This window comes from Camelus bactrianus, chromosome X (assembly GCF_048773025.1).
Source record: "Camelus bactrianus isolate YW-2024 breed Bactrian camel chromosome X, ASM4877302v1, whole genome shotgun sequence".
Lineage (NCBI taxonomy): Eukaryota > Metazoa > Chordata > Mammalia > Artiodactyla > Camelidae > Camelus > Camelus bactrianus.
In genome coordinates, this window is record NC_133575.1 from 117,545,493 (window position 1) to 117,561,219 (window position 15,727).

Sequence of the window (15,727 nt, forward strand, 5' to 3'; positions counted from 1 at the left end):
TGAGATTCTCCTGAGGATGGCATTGAGTCTGTAGACCACGTGGTGAGTATTGCCATGTTAACAGTATGAAGTCTTCCGACCCATGTACATGGGAAGTTTTTTCATTTAATTTCCATCTTCTTTAATTTCTTTGAACAATGTTTTGTAGTTTTCAGTGTACACGTCTTGCACCCCTTCGGTTACATTTACTCTAAATGTTTTCATCTTTTTGTTGCTATTATAGATGCTATTATTTCCTCGATTTCATTTTTGAAGCGTTCATTGTTAGCATGTAGAATTTCAACTGATTTTTGTGTGTTGATCTCATGTCCTGCAACTTTGCTGAATTAGATAAATAGGTCTAGTAGTTGTGTGTGTGCGTGTGCGCGCGTGTGTGTGTATTCTTTAGGGTTTCATAGGTAAGAGCAAATCATCTGTGAATAGAGATAATCATGCTTCTGACATTCCCATTTAGATACTTATTCTTGCCTAATTGCTCTGGCTAGAAATTCCAGTACAATGTTGAATAGAAATGAGGAAAGTGGGCATCCTTGTCTTCTGCCTGATCTTTTTTAAGGCAGGTGTTTACAGCCATAAATTTCCCTCTGAGCACTGCTTTCACTGCCTCCCGTCAGTTTTGGTATGTCATTTTTTCTCTCGTTTTCACTCATCCCAATGTGTTTTCCAACTTACCTGTGGTTTCTTCTTTGACCCCTTGTTTGTTTGAGAGCGAGTCACTTAATTTTCACGCGTTTGTGACTTTGCCAGTTCTCCTCCTGGGACTGATTTCTAGTCTCGTTCTATTGTGGCTGCGGAGCGTGCTATGTATGGTTTCAGTCTTTTAAGCTTTACTGAGACTTGCTTTGTGGCCTGTTCTGGAAAACATTCCACATATTCTGCTGCTGTTGGGTGGTGTATTCTGTACACGTGTGTTAGGTTTGGTTGGTTTATATGTTGTTCAAGTCCTCTGTTTCTTCACTGATCTGCTGTCTGGGTGTTCTATCCGTGATTGAAGGTAGAGTATTGAAGTCACCAACTATTATTGTGGAACTGGCTCTCTCCCTTCAACTCTGTCAGTGCTTGCTTCATGTATTTTGGGACTTATTGTTAGGTGTGTATACGTTTACACTAGTTATATCTTCTTGACAAATTGACCTTTTAATCATTATATGATTTTTGTCTCATGACAGCTTTTGGCTTAAAGTCTATTTTATCTGATATTAATGTAGTCGCCCCAGCTCCCTTTTGGTTATTATTTGCATGGAATATTTTTTTCATCCCTTAACTTTCGACCTGTCTGTGCTTTTGGCTCTAAAGTGAGTCTCTTGTACACAGCCTGTAGTTGGGTTGTGTTTTGTAGGTGCATTTTGCCAGCCTGCTTTCATCTGGAGCATGTGATCCACCTACATGTAAAGTAGTCATTGATGAGAGAGCACTTCCTTTTGCCACTGTGCTTCCCCCGTGTGTCTCATATCTTTTTTGTCTGTCAGTTCCTCCATTAGTGCCTAATTTGGGTTAGATAGGTAGTTTCCAGATACCATCTTTATTCCCTTCTCTTTTATTTCACTGTATATTTTCTTAGTGGTTTCCCTGGGGATTACAATGAACATCTTTTACTTATACAATCTAGGTTGAATCAGTGCCGACTTTGCTTCAAGAGTATACAAAAAGTATGCTCCTCTACAGCTCCACCTCCCCCTCTTATGTGTTTATTGTTGCAATTTACATCTTGATACACTGTGTGCCCATTAGCATTGTTTTATGCTTTTGGTTTTTTAATCATTTATGAAAAGAGAGGAGTTAAAAACCCAAAATACATTAAGATTGACTCTTATATTCGCCTCTGTGTTTACTCTTACTTACGGTCTTTATTTCTTTGTATGACTTCAAGTTACTGTCTAGTGTCCTGTCACTTCAGCCTGAAACACTCCCTTCAGCACTGCTCGCAGGGTTGATCTACTAGCAGTGAATTCTCTCAGATTTCGTTTGTCAGGGAATGCCCTAAGTTCTTCTTCATTTCTGGAGGGAAGTTTTGCCAGATAGAGAATCCTTGGTTGACAATTTTGTTTTCTTTCAGAACTTCCAATATGTCACCCCACTGCCTTCTGATCTCCATGGATTTTGATGATAAATCGTCAGTCTGACTGAGGATCCCTTGTACATAACAAAGTGCTCCTCTCTTCTGCTTTCAAGATTCTCTATTTGTCTTTTGAGTTTGAGTATAATATGTTTTGGCATGGATCTCTTGGTTTTTATCATATTTGGGATTCATTGAGCTTTTTCTTTTTCTTTTTAAACATTTTTTTTTAATTGAGTTATAGTCATTTTACAATGTTGTGTCAAATTCCAGTGTAGAGCACAATTTTTCAGTTATACATGAACATGCATATATTCATTGTCACATTTTTTTCTCTGCCAGCCACCACAAGATCTTGTACATATTTCCCTGTGCTATACAGTATAGTCTTGTTTATCTATTCTACATTTTGAACTCCCAGTCTGTCCCTTCCCACCCCCCGCCCCCTGGGCTCATTGAGCTTTTTCGATGCGTAGATTCACGCTCTCATCAGTTTGGGGCATTTTTTGGCCATTGGTTATTCAAATAGCGTTTTGGGCCCTCTCTCTCTTTCCTTCTCCTGGGACCCCCACAAGGCATATGTTGGCCTGCGTGATAGTGTTCCACAGTGCTCTTAGGCTCCGTTCATTTTTCTTCATTCTGTTTCCCTTTCTGCTCCTCAGACTAAGTAATTTCACTTTTTATCTATCGTCCAGTTTACCGATTCTGTCTTCTGCCTGCTCATATCTGCTACTGAAGCCTTATCATGAATTATTCATTTCAGTTTTTGTACTATTCAGTTTCACATCTTCTGTTGGGTTCCTGTTTATAATTTCTGTCACTCTATTAATATTCTCTACTTGTTGAGACAGTGTTCTCCTCATTTCCTTTAGCTTTTTGAACGTATTTAAGAAAATCAACTTAGCCTTTCTCTAGTAAGTCCAATGTCTGTGTCTCTTCATGACGAGTTTCTGCTAATTTATTTTCCTCCTATGAATGGGCCATATTTACTTGTTTCTCTGCATGCCTCATAATTTTTCATTAAAAACTGGACATCTTGAGTATTACAATGTAGTAACTCTGGAAATTGGATTCTTCCCCATCCTCAGAGTCTGTTTTGTTGCTTTCTGTGGGTTGTGGTTGCGTATTGGTTGGGTGACTTTCCTAAACTATCTTCCAAAAACTATGTTTTATCATGTGTGGTCTCTGAAGTATCTGTTCCTTAAGCTTTTGGTCAGCTGGTGGATTGGCAGAGATTTCCTTAAACACCTGGAGAGGGGGAAAAGGAACGGAAATGAAGAATAAAATACTCTCCTGGTCTCTGCAGATTGGCTCTGTGTTGGGGCACTCCTTCAATGCTTAGCCAGTCTGTTTACAACTCTGCCTTTGTCTCCATTTCTTATGTATGTTTTTCTGAGCCTAAATATCAACTGGAGGAGGTGACAGCTTACAGTACTCTCAAGTCCCTTCTGAGCATGAATCCGGCCCTAGGCATGCACATGACTTTCTAGATTCCACATTATAAGCAGGAGCTTTTCAAAGCCAATATTCCCGAAGGTAACTTTACCCAATGTTTCTTCCAAAGGTTTGCTGTGTCTTTTGTTTGTCCCAGCTATAATCTTTTGCCCCAAGAGGCAGTGGCGTGTTCGTTGTTTTCAAGAAACACTCTCTTAGCTGCTTTTCTGCCCTGAGAGAGTTGAGTTGGGTGAACCAAGGCCAGTGTCTTGAGTCAGTTCTTCAGCGAATCCCCAGATAGGTCCAAACAGACAGAAACAATTCCTTGGGAACAAAGTCTGCTCTTTGCTCCTGCCTCCTGAGCCAAGTATCACATTGGGAACGTAGGCTGCCGTCTTCAAGACTGCTGCTGTACTGGGAAGGGATGTTGGGGGAAGGCTAAAGTTAAGACACCGGGAAGTTCTACTGCTTTTAAGTCACCCTTTCTTGCTTGGTTGCTGGGAACACTTGACGAGTTTTATGAGTTCTGACAGCATTGACTCTGACCATCTTTGCTAACTTTTTCACTGTCTCTGTGGAGGGACAGGCCCTTGGAGCTCCCAACTTCTGCTGCTTTTGCTGAAGTCCTTCTTGGGCTTTCTTTTTCAAGAGGAGAGGAAAGACTGTGCTGAAGAGTAGCCCTGGGAGCGAGGAGAGGCCACTGACCCTGCCTTCGGACCCTGAGGTACATGGGGGGCGAGAAGAAAAGACAGCCTACCTTGGAGAGAACTGCGAGAAGGTAGTGTCCTCAGGGTACAGAGCCAAGCCTCCTTTATGGTGGAAGGTAGAGGGACTGCTTTGAGAAGAGACCGATTACAAATTAAGAGTTCCAGAGGGCCCAGTGAAGGTTGCGGTCTGAGGGGAGAGGCCAGGATGAGGCAGCTGGGTTGGGGGGAAGGATGTCCAGGCTCTGGTGCTTTGAGATGAGGCTTTGATTCCAGTCTCACTAAGGGTTTTAAATATCAAGTAGGAATGCCAGATTTGACAAGTGCCATTTTAGCATCCATTACATGTATTACAAAGTCTTGTCTTTCTGTCAGCTTGTGTGATTGTTTGCCTTGATAGATGTCATAATGTCAATTATTCATAGATTCCTATTTGATGCCTTAACCCTTCAATATACTGCTGGGCTGGATTTGAATGTAGTGAAGATTTTTGCCTCATTATTCTTTTGTGTGTATGCTGCTGTTACCCAATTTTAATTTCAGAGTTATGCTAGCTTGAGGCCATGCTGACTCAGTGGTGAGCCAGAGAAATGTCATTCCTTCCCTTGTAAACTTTTACTATTTGAGTAAGGGGTTAGCGGGTTGACAATCTGACAAATTAAAAGAATTTCCTCTTAAAGTCATCTGGGTTAAAAGCATGTGGTTTATTTTTGGTGGAGGTCCATAGAATCTTCTTCAGTTTCTTCCAGGAATGTTTATCTATTCATCATCACCTCTTCTCGGGTCAATCTTTTAAAATCAGATTTTACTACGTTTTCTGCCTCATCTGAATTTGAGATTTTTGAGTGTAGATCTGTCTATCTAGTGGAATCCTACTAGCCTTTGTGGATTCCATGACGTGAGCTTGAGAAGGAGAGACAGACACAGGGACATGACGCCTTAGATGAGCCCTCACGTGAGAAGGCCTCATGAGCCTTGAACCCTAACTGTGCTTGTGCCTCAAACTCAGCCCATCACGGAGGCCTCCTGAAAGACACATTAACGTCCATGGATTATCATTTGGGAAACTGACACGTGTTTATCGTTGAAAAAGGATGCAGGTATAGACGTCACGCCCCAGAGATAGCCACTGTTGGTTAGCGTTTTCGTGACCATCTTTTCGTGCGTCTTTCTGTGCATATGTACATGTGAGCACGTATGTCTCTGTCTATGTCTACGAAGTAGATGTGTCTAAGTGCGCGCGCACACACACAGAATTTTGCCTAATGGTCTTCGCCGAGACTCTCACGCGGATGAAATTAAAAGGCCCACAGGGGTCCAACCAATGCACAAGTCAACCCACTTCCACCCACTCTCCCCAAACCAGGCCCTATCTTTTCAGTTCTCTTGGTCTTCTCTGCCTGGTGTTCCTTTCCTCCTGGGGAAGCAGGCGGGGCTCCCACCCTGAGGGAGAGCTTCCACTCCGCCCTCCTGCACTCTGTGGTGACCAGGCAGAGCCACAAGTCAGTCTTGTCCTTCCTACCCCAGGTTGGCGTTCCGCCCCGAAACGTCACAAAGGACGATTTCAGCGGTGCTGAAGGTCCCCAGGTTGCCCCTGTCTTGCTGGCACACGTGTTTCCAGTGCCTGTTTGCAGAAGCCAGCAGCATGGTGAAAGGCAACCTGAGTGTCACCCCAGAGTTTCTCCTCCTGGGACTGTCAGAGGTGCCTGAACACCAGCCCTTCCTCTTCTGTCTGTTCCTGACCATGTACCTGGTCGCCGTAGTGGGGAACCTGCTCATTGTCCTGGCCATCAGCGCCACCTCCACCCTCCACATCCCCATGTACTTCCTCATAGCCAGCCTGTCCTGCGTTGATGTCTGCTTCACCTCTGTCACTGTACCAAAGATGCTGCTAAACATGCACGCCCAGAGCCAATCCATCTCCTACGGCCGGTGCCTCGCCCAGATGTATTTTCTCATCTTGTTTCTAGAACTGGACAATGTCCTCTTGGCACTGATGGCGTATGACCGATTTCTGGCCATATGTCACCCTCTTCACTACACCACCACCATGAGCCCCAAGTTCTGCATCATGTCAGTGTCCGTGGCTCTGATTGTCACAAATGTCTATCCCCTGGTCCACACCCTCCTGATGAGTACGCTGTCATTCTGTGCAAGTGTCAGAATCCACCACATTTTCTGTGAGCTCTACGCACTGCTGAAGCTCTCCTGCTCAGATACCCACACCAGTGAGCTGGTCGTCTACACCATGGGGAGCTTTCTTTTTGTCTGTCCCTTCCTCTTTCTCTCTCTCTCTCCTACGTACGCATTTTCTCAGCCATCCAAAGGCTGCGTTCTTCCCGGGGCAAGCTGAAAGCCTTTTCCACGTGCAGTTCCCACCTGGCTGTGGTGTCACTATTCTATGGGACCCTCTTCGGGGTGTATCTGCGCCCTTCCTCCTCCTACACAGCCGAGGACTCGGCGGCCACGGTGCTTGCTGTACGTGCTCGTGGCCCCCATGCTCAACCCCTTCATTTACAGTCTCAGGAATAAAGACATGAAGGGGGCCCTGAGGCACCTCCTGAGCTGGAGGAAGGGCTGGTCTTGGTGACGGTGGGACAGAGATGCCCTGTCTCCTCCTTGCCTTCGGGTTGGAGGGGACTGTCCCTGAGACGGAAGTCTCAGGTGTCCAGCGCCCCCCGAGTCTCTGCTGTCCTCACGTGCATCTGCTCACCAACCAGCCCTCCCTGCGTGACTCTGCTGTGCCAGGCCATGGTGGGGGGTGGGGGAGGGGGCAGCTCGCTTGCGCGAAGACTCGGTTTTCAATTCACTCTATACGTCTTTCTAGATCTATCCAAACCCCGACTGCCCCGTGCAGTTTTACTGCGAGTGGAATGAAACACAAGTAACGCGGCATGTTTTGTGCCGGGCACCGCTTTCAGGGGGCGTATGCAATTATTCAGTGTCCCAAACATTCTGTGATGGAGACGCTGCCATCGTCCGCGTCTTCTAGATGAGGGACGTCGTCAGAGAAGTGGCAGCATTCTCGCTTCGGCTTGGGTGGGACTGGTTTGTTGGATGGAACTGAAGAGGTTCCTGTCGCTCTCAAGAGAACAAAATCTGCAATTGGAGGCTGTCGCCAGTAGGTGGCAGTACATGCACGGGCACGGGCTGTGACGCCCCCAGGAGGCTTGGGAGCTGCGGGGAGAGAGATGGGTGGGGTGCCCCTTCCGACTCCGGCGTGGGTCGTGGTGGGTCAACACACTGCCCGGGCCACAGACATCCCCGCCGACGTCACAGAGTACACTCCCAGTGCAGGCGAAGGCACTGCGTTCACCGCCATTTCTCGACTGGTGCGGGTGACAAGAACTGCAACTGTGTGGCCGAGAGTCTTTTCCAGGATGGACACAGCCATCGTCCGTCCCACGTGCTCTGCTACAAGATGGGCTTTTCCCGCCTCCTCTTGAGAGGTGGGGGTCTGTATCCCCGACGCCCGAATCTGGGCTGGCCTGTGCCTGCTTGCTCCCGTGGAGTAGAGAGGAAGAGATGCCGTGTGACTTCCAAGGCTGAGTCATGGAAGGCGGTGCAGCTTCAGGACTGTTCCCTGGACGAGGTGCTCTGGGATCCCTGAGCTGCCTGTAAGAGGAGGCAGCGTCCGAAGGTCGCAATGATGCGAGGAAACCAAGCTCCTTGGAGGGGCCACGTGGAGGTGCGCTGGTCCACAGAGCCCAGCCTTCCAGTTGTCCCAGCCAGATGGGGGACAGGTGGGTGAGGGGGCCCTCGGAGGATTCTGGCCCCCACCTGCTTGAGTCTTCCCAGCCGAGGCCCCAGACATCACCGAGCGGAGAAACCAGGTGCCTAGTTTGCCCTGTCCCAACTCCTGACCCGCAGGGTCTGTGTGCACAATAAATTGGTGTGGTTATGATACAAAGATACAATAAAAATCAATACGGTTTAGGCATGAGAGAGAGGGTGAAAACTAAATATTTAAAAAGCAAATCAATTTTGACTCCAGATAAAATGAGACAATTTCTAGGAGTATCTTAATTTCCAAAATTGACTTAAGAAGAGATAGATAGCTTCTTGACGCCAGTACTAAAGGGAAAATTTGAAAGGTGGCCAAAGATTTAATCCAAGGAGAAAGAGAGATCGAGTCCAGTTTATTTGATCAAAACTTCAAGAAGCAAAATATTCCCATGTTATTGAAAAGGTTAAAGAACATGGAAAAGATATCAAGTATACCAATTTAATCTTTAAAATCAATATGACTGACATCAATCTGGAAACGAACATTGCACATGTGCTTGCACACACATTCACATACAGAGAGAAAAAGAATCAGAGACCAAAAAAATCACCTGTTAAAAGACTATCACACCACGACTTACTACTCACTTTGCCTTTTTTTAGCACTTACCAATACTTGAAATTTATATATATATATATAAATATAATGTTTTTAATATATATATATATAATTTTAAGCTCTTTTTTCCTTTATCCATGAGTCCGGAGATTTTTTTCTGTCCTATTCATGTGACATTAGTAGGTGTTCAGTAAATATGGTTTGAATGAAGGACTGAAAGAATGTAATTCACTACACCGATATGTTGATTAATACGTATGTGAGGTGGTTACATATTTATCTTAACTGATTTTTCATTGATAATGATAATCAATCATTAATTGATTCTCTTTGTAAATTATCAACAGCAATGCAATAGAAAGTGGACAAGGAAGTGAACAGAAACTCACAGAAAAAGAAATACAAGTGGTTTTTAAACATAAGAAGAGAGAATCAATGTCATTCATAATTTGAGAAATACAAATTAAACTCACACTGAAATTCCCCTTTTCAACTCTCAGACACCAAAATCCAAAAAGATATAAAAATAATTTCCTGAAAAAAGACTCCAGACTTGCAGCGTTTTATGGGAAAGTTCTACTTTTTAATGTTCATGGAATATACACATACCATAATATGGTGTAGTCCAAAGATGGAAAACTCACACATTTTTAAGAAGCTGCTATGACCCTGATCCCGAATCATCTTCCAACAAACAGAGAGGAAACCTATGAGATGTGGCCAAAGTCATATTCATAGGAGAAATAACAACCTTAAAAGGACTCAGTATAAATTGGTGTAGTATGGCAATTCTTGGCGGCTCCTAGGTATCTTCATTGGTGAGATCTGGCTTATAATAGCCTTTATAATAAACAAGGAATTGTAAGTGTGTTCCTAAGTTCTGTGAGCCATTCTAGCGAAATATGGAAACTGGGAAGGGGATCATGGGAACCACCTACTGACAGCCAGTTTGTCAGAAGCATAGAGGGCCCCTGAGACTTGCAAGTGGCATCTAAAGTGGGGGACAGCCTTGTGGGACTGAGCTTTTAACATGTAAGGTCTGAGCCTCTGGTAATCTAGGCTTCTATGAGAAAAATCTTCAAAATCTGCACATATATTTATCAGTTTCAGCCCTCTTCTTTATTTGTAGATCCAAATCCATATCTGGTATGTATTACTTTACTTCAACCTGAAGAACTTCCAGTAACATTTCTTAAGGTTAAGTTCAGTTGGTGAAAACTCTCTGATTTTGTTTTCTGTTTCTGAAAATGTCTGTGTTCCTTCTTTATTTCTGAAATATATTTTCACAGGATGTAAAACTCTAGATTGACAGTTTTGTCTGTTTCAGCACTGTACAAATTTTATTAGTATCTTCTGGTTTTCATAATTTCTGGCAAAAAGACTATAGTAATTCTTTTTTTAAGCTGTGCAATTTTTTATTAAGATATAATTGACAGCTAACATTATATTAGTTTCAGGTGCCAACATAATGATTCAATATCTGTATATATTGTGAAACTTTCTAATATACAATACAGTACTATTAACTCTAGCCACCACGCTGCACATTAGGTCCCTAGGTCTTATTTATTTTATAGCTGGAAGTCTGTACCTTTGGACCACCTTTGCCCATTTTGCCCACCCTCCATCCCCTGCCTTTGGCAACCACCAATCTGTACCTATGAATTCAGTTTTTGTTTGTTTGTTTTAAGATTCCAGGTGTAAGTCAGATCATATGGCATTTATCTTTCTCTGTCTGATTTAGTGGGGATAAATACCCAGAGGTGGGATTGCTGGATCATGTGGTAGTCCTATTTTTGCTTTTTTTAGGAACCTCCATACTGTTTTCCATAGTGGCTGCACCAATTTACATTTCCACGAACAATGCACGAGAGTTCCCTTTTCTCCACACCCTCACTAATCTTTGTTATTTCTTGTCTCTTTGATAATTGCCATTCTAATAGGGATGAAGTGATGTCTCATTGTGCTTTTGATCTGCATGTCCAGGGTAATTAGTGATGCTGAGCATCTTTTGTATGTCCCCGTTGGCCATTTACACGTATTCCTTGGAAAGATGTCTATTCAGGTCCTCTGCCCATTTAAAAAAATCAGACTGTTGTCTCGCTATTGAGCTGTAGGAATTCCTTCTGTATTTTGTACGTGAACCCCTTATCAGATTTGCAAGTGTCGTCTCCCACTCAGTAGGTTGCCTTTTCACTTTGGTGATGCTTCCTTTGCCATGCAGAAGCTTTTAATTTAACACAGTCCCAGTTTATGTTTGCTTTTGTTGTCTTTGGTTTTGGTGTCAAATCTAAAAGAAAAAAAAAAAACTATTTCACCAAGGCTGATGTCAAGGAGCTTACTGCCTATGTTTTCTTCTAGGAGTTTCATGGTTTTAAGTCCTACATGCAAGTCTCAATCCATTTTGAGTTAGAAAGAATTTAAATGTAGCTAGTGTTCTACAGCCCTTGTATATCATGAGGGAGAGAAAAGATACTGGTTATCTTTAGACTTAGAAAAGTGAAATATGCATGTAATAATCTCTAGGGAAAGAAACTTAAAACTAGGAGGGAAAACTGTGTACTTACAAACTAATTAAAAAAATGAAAATATAAAACATACTACATCCAGGAACATCCATGTTGCTGCAAATGGCGTTATGTTGTCGGGTTTTATGGCTGAGTAGTATTCCACTGTATAAATACACCACTTCTTCTTTATCCAGTCATCCGTCGATGGACATTTAGGCTGTTTCCATGTCTTGGCTACTGTAAATAGTGCTGCTATGAACATTGGGGTGCAGGTGTCATCCTGAAGTAGGGTTCCTTCTGGATATATGCCCAGGAGCGGGACTCCTGGGTCGTACGGTAAGTCTATTCCTAGTCTTTTGAGGAATCTCCATACTGTTTTCCACAGTGGCTGCACCAAACTGCATTCCCACCAGCAGTGTAGGAGGGTTCCCCTTTCTCCACAGCCTCTCCAGCACTTGTCATTTGTGGACTTTCGAATGATGGCCATTCTGACTGGTGCGAGGTGGTACCTCATTGTAGTTTTGATGTGCATTTCTCCGATAGTTAGTGATCTTGAGCATTTTTTCATGTGCCTATTGGTCATTTGTATTTCTTCCTTGGAGAATTGCTTGTTTAGGTCTTCTGCCCATTTTTGGATTGGGTTGTTTGTTCTTTTCTTATTATGTCGTATGAGCTGCTTATATATTCTGGAGATCAAGCCTTTGTCGGTTTCACCGTTTGCAAAACTTTTCTCCCATTCTGTAGGTTGTTGTTTTGTTTTGCTTATGGTTGGTTTCCTTTGCTGTGCAGAAGCTTGTAAGTTTCATTAGGTCCCATTTGTTTATTCTTGCTTTTATTTCTATTGCTGTGGTAGACTGCCCTAGGAGAACATCCAAAAGAAATGTAGAACAGTTGTGACAAATAGAAAACCAAAATAAGGTGGTAAGATGCAAATGCAAATATGTCAGTAATTATGTTAATTGTATGGTCTCATTCATCTAGTTGAAAGGCAAATATTGCTATTCAGGATTAAAAATTCCAACCACATGCTCTTTACCAGAAATGTCTAAAATATAAATAAATTTTGAAAGCAGAGGGATTGAAAAAACAAAGAAATTCTAACCAAAAGAAAAATAATAGAATGATAATATATCAAACAAACTAGATTTCAAGGCAAAAAGCAGTAGATGGCGCATCTCTGACTCTAAGGTCCATGAGGACAGACTTGTTTTCTGCTTGTTTCACTGCACCTAGAGCAGTGCCTGGCGTGTAATACATGCTCAATAAATACCTGTGCCTAAATGAACGGATGACCTTCATCCTGATAAAGTATTAATTCACCAGGAGGACATGACTGTCTGAAATGAGTGTGTGCCTAATAACACACCTTCAAAATATGTAAAACAAAAATTGACAGAACTATAGACAGAAAAAGATAAATCCACTATTAGAGTGAGAGATTTACCACCTCTATCTGGTGGTCCACGAAAGGATCAGACTGGGGGGAGGGTGTAGCTCAAGTGGTAAAGTGCGTGCTCAGCATGCATAAGGTCCTGGGCTCAATCCCCAGGACCTCTTCCAATAATAAAGAAATAAATAAACCTAATTACCTCCCCCCCCCAAACCTAAATAAATAAATCACTCTACAAAAAAATTTTTAAAAATTAATTAAAAAAAAAAGATCAGACAAAACAATCAATAGGATACAGGTTCCTGAGAAGAGACCATAAGAGGCAAGGCTGAAAATAGGAAGAACAGTTGGGATGCTTTACAAAAGTCCAGATGAAAGATGGTGATGTCTTGGGCTGTGGTGGTAATAGTAGAGATGGTAATAAGTGTGGAAATTCTGGCTATGTTTTAAAGATAGAAAAAACAGAATTTGCTGGTGGCTTAGATGGATTCTGGGAGAAAGAAAGGATTGAAACATAATTTCAGGGATTTAGACCTGAGCAACTAGGTGACTGGTATTGCATTTATTGAGACTGAGGTAAATGAGGAATCAGGAGGTTTTGACAAGGGCTGTGCTGGTAGGTCAAGAGATGGGTTTTGGGCACATCTCAAGATTGACGTGTCTATGAGCTATCCCAAGCAGGGATGTGAAGCCACAAGTTGGCTATTTAAACCTGGAATTCAGAGAAGAGTCTGGGAACCAAGATATAAAGGTGGGAGTCATCACCATGTAGACGGCATTTGAAGTCATGGGAGTGGATGAGAGAAGATGGAGAAGCGAGACAAAGACTGCCAACTTTGTGAGGGGAATTCAGTGAGGGGAGGTCTTTATGACAGGGGGGAGAAGCAATCGTGTTCTGAGGCAAGGTGCAGTATGGAAGCCCTTTGTTAGCGGAGGTGAGGGAAACAAGGCGTTTGTGAGGGGACAGATGGAAGTAAAGAACACTGGGAGCAGTGTAAGGGGCGTAGTTTGGTGAAGTGAGGCGAGAGAGAGAAGACCACTGTGAAGAGAGAAGGAGCAAAGGTCTCTGTGAAGGGAGCTGATGGAACAAAGGATTTTGTCAGGCGAGATGAGAAATAGAAGGATGTTCTGAGGGAAAGTGAGGGGTGTTATTTCTTTGTGAGTGGAGAGGAGGGAGGGAAGTCCTTTGTGAGGCGAGGGGAGATGGAAAGAATGTTTGAGGTAGATTCAGGATGATGCCTATGAGAGAGGAGGTGAAGGAAAGAAGGTCTTTGTGAGAGAGGTGAGGGATCCAGTCTAAGAGAGCTGGACACCTTATGTCTTATTTCACTGATAAAAAAAAAAAAAAAAAGAAAAAGACAAGCAATAAGAACAGACTATGCAGCTCCAATCAAAAGACTAAAGTTGCATCCAAAAAAATAAAATGCTTAAATCTGACCGAGGAAGTGAAAGACTTATACATGGAAAACTACAAAACATTGACTAAGGAAATTAAAGATGACTTAAAGAAATGGAAAGACACCCCATGTTCTTGGATTGGAAGAATTAGTATTGTTTTTTAAAAAATTATTGAGTTATAGTTGATTTACAATGTTGTGTCAATTTCTGGTGTACAGCACAATTCTTCAGTCATACGTGAATATACATAAATTCATTTTCGTATTCTTTTCCACCATGAGCAACTGCAAGATATTGAATACACTTCCCTGTGCTACACAGTATAAACTTTTAAAATCTATTTTCAGTATCTGCAAATCTCAAACTCCAAGTTTATCCCTTCCCACCCCCCTCCCTCCTGGCAACCACAAGTTTGTATTCTATGTCTGTGAGTCTGTTTCTGTTTTATATGTAAGTTCATTTATCTCATTTTTTTTAGATTCCACATATGAGTGATATCATATGGTATTTTTCTTTCTCTTTCTGGCTTACTAAACTTAGAATGACATTCTCCACGGCATCCATGTTGCTGCAAATGGCATTATGTTGGGGTTTTTTTTTAATGGCTGAGTAGTATTCCATTGCATAAATATACCACAACTTCTTTATCCAGTCATCGGTCGATGGACATTTAGGTTGTTTCCATGTCTTGGCTATTGTAAATAGTGTTGCTATGAGTTAATACTGTTAAAATGGCCATACTACCCAAAGCAAGCTACAGATTTAATGTGCTCCTTATCAAATTACCCATGACATTTTTCACAGAACTAGAACAAATAATCCTAAAATTTATATGGAATCACAAAAGGCCCAGAATTGCCAAAGCATTACTGAAGAAAAAGAATAAAGCTGGGGGAATAACCCTCCCAGACTTCAGACACTACTACAGAGCTACAGTAATCAAAACAGCATTGTACTGGTACAGAAACAGACTTTTGGATCAATGGAACAGAATAAGGGCCCCAGAAATAAATCTACAGACTTTTGGTCAGTGAGTCTTTGACAAAGGAGGCAAGAATATACAATGGAGTAAAGACAATCTCTTCAGCAAATGGTGTTGGGAAAACTGGATAGCAGCATGTAGATCAATGAAGTTAGAACACTCCCTCACACCCTACACAAAAATGAACTAAAAATGGTTTAAAGACTTAAATATAGGACATGATAAACCTCCTAGAAGAAAACACAGGCAAAACATTCTCTGTCATAAATCTTAGCAATGTTCTCCTACGACAATCTACCCAGACAATAGAAATAAAAGCAAAAATAAACAAATGAGACATAATTAAACTTATAAGCTTTCGCACAGTAAAGAAAATCATAAGCAAAACAAAAAGACAACCTACAGAATGGGAGAAATTTTTGCAAAAGATATGAGACTGACAAGGGCTTAATTTCCAGAATATATGAACAGCTCGTACAACTTAATTAGAAAAAAACAAACAACCCAATCCAAAAATGGACAGAAGATCTAAACAAGCTATTCTCCAATGAAGACATACAAATGACCAATAGGCACATGAAAAAATGATCAATATTGCTAATTATCAAAGAAATGCAAATCAAAACTACAATGAGGTATCACCTCACACCAGTCAGAATGGCCGTCATTCAGAAGTCCACAAATGATAACTGCTGGAGAGGGTGTGGAGAAAGGGGAACCCTCCTACACTGCTGGTGGGAATGCAGTTTGGTGCAGCCGTTATGGAAAACAGAATGGGGATTCCTCGAAAAACTAAAAATAGACTTAACCATATGATCCAGCAATCCCATCCCTGGGCATATATCCAAAAGGAACTCTAATTCGAAAAGATACATGCACCCCAACATTCATAGAAGCACTATTTACGA

At 42.2% G+C, this 15,727-nt stretch overlaps 1 pseudogene; it reads left to right on the forward strand.

The window, feature by feature from the left end:
• Nucleotides 1-5,839: 5,839 nt before the first annotated feature.
• Nucleotides 5,840-6,784, forward strand: LOC105081149 (olfactory receptor 1D2-like; annotated as a pseudogene).
• The last annotated feature ends 8,943 nt before the right edge of the window (nucleotides 6,785-15,727 follow it).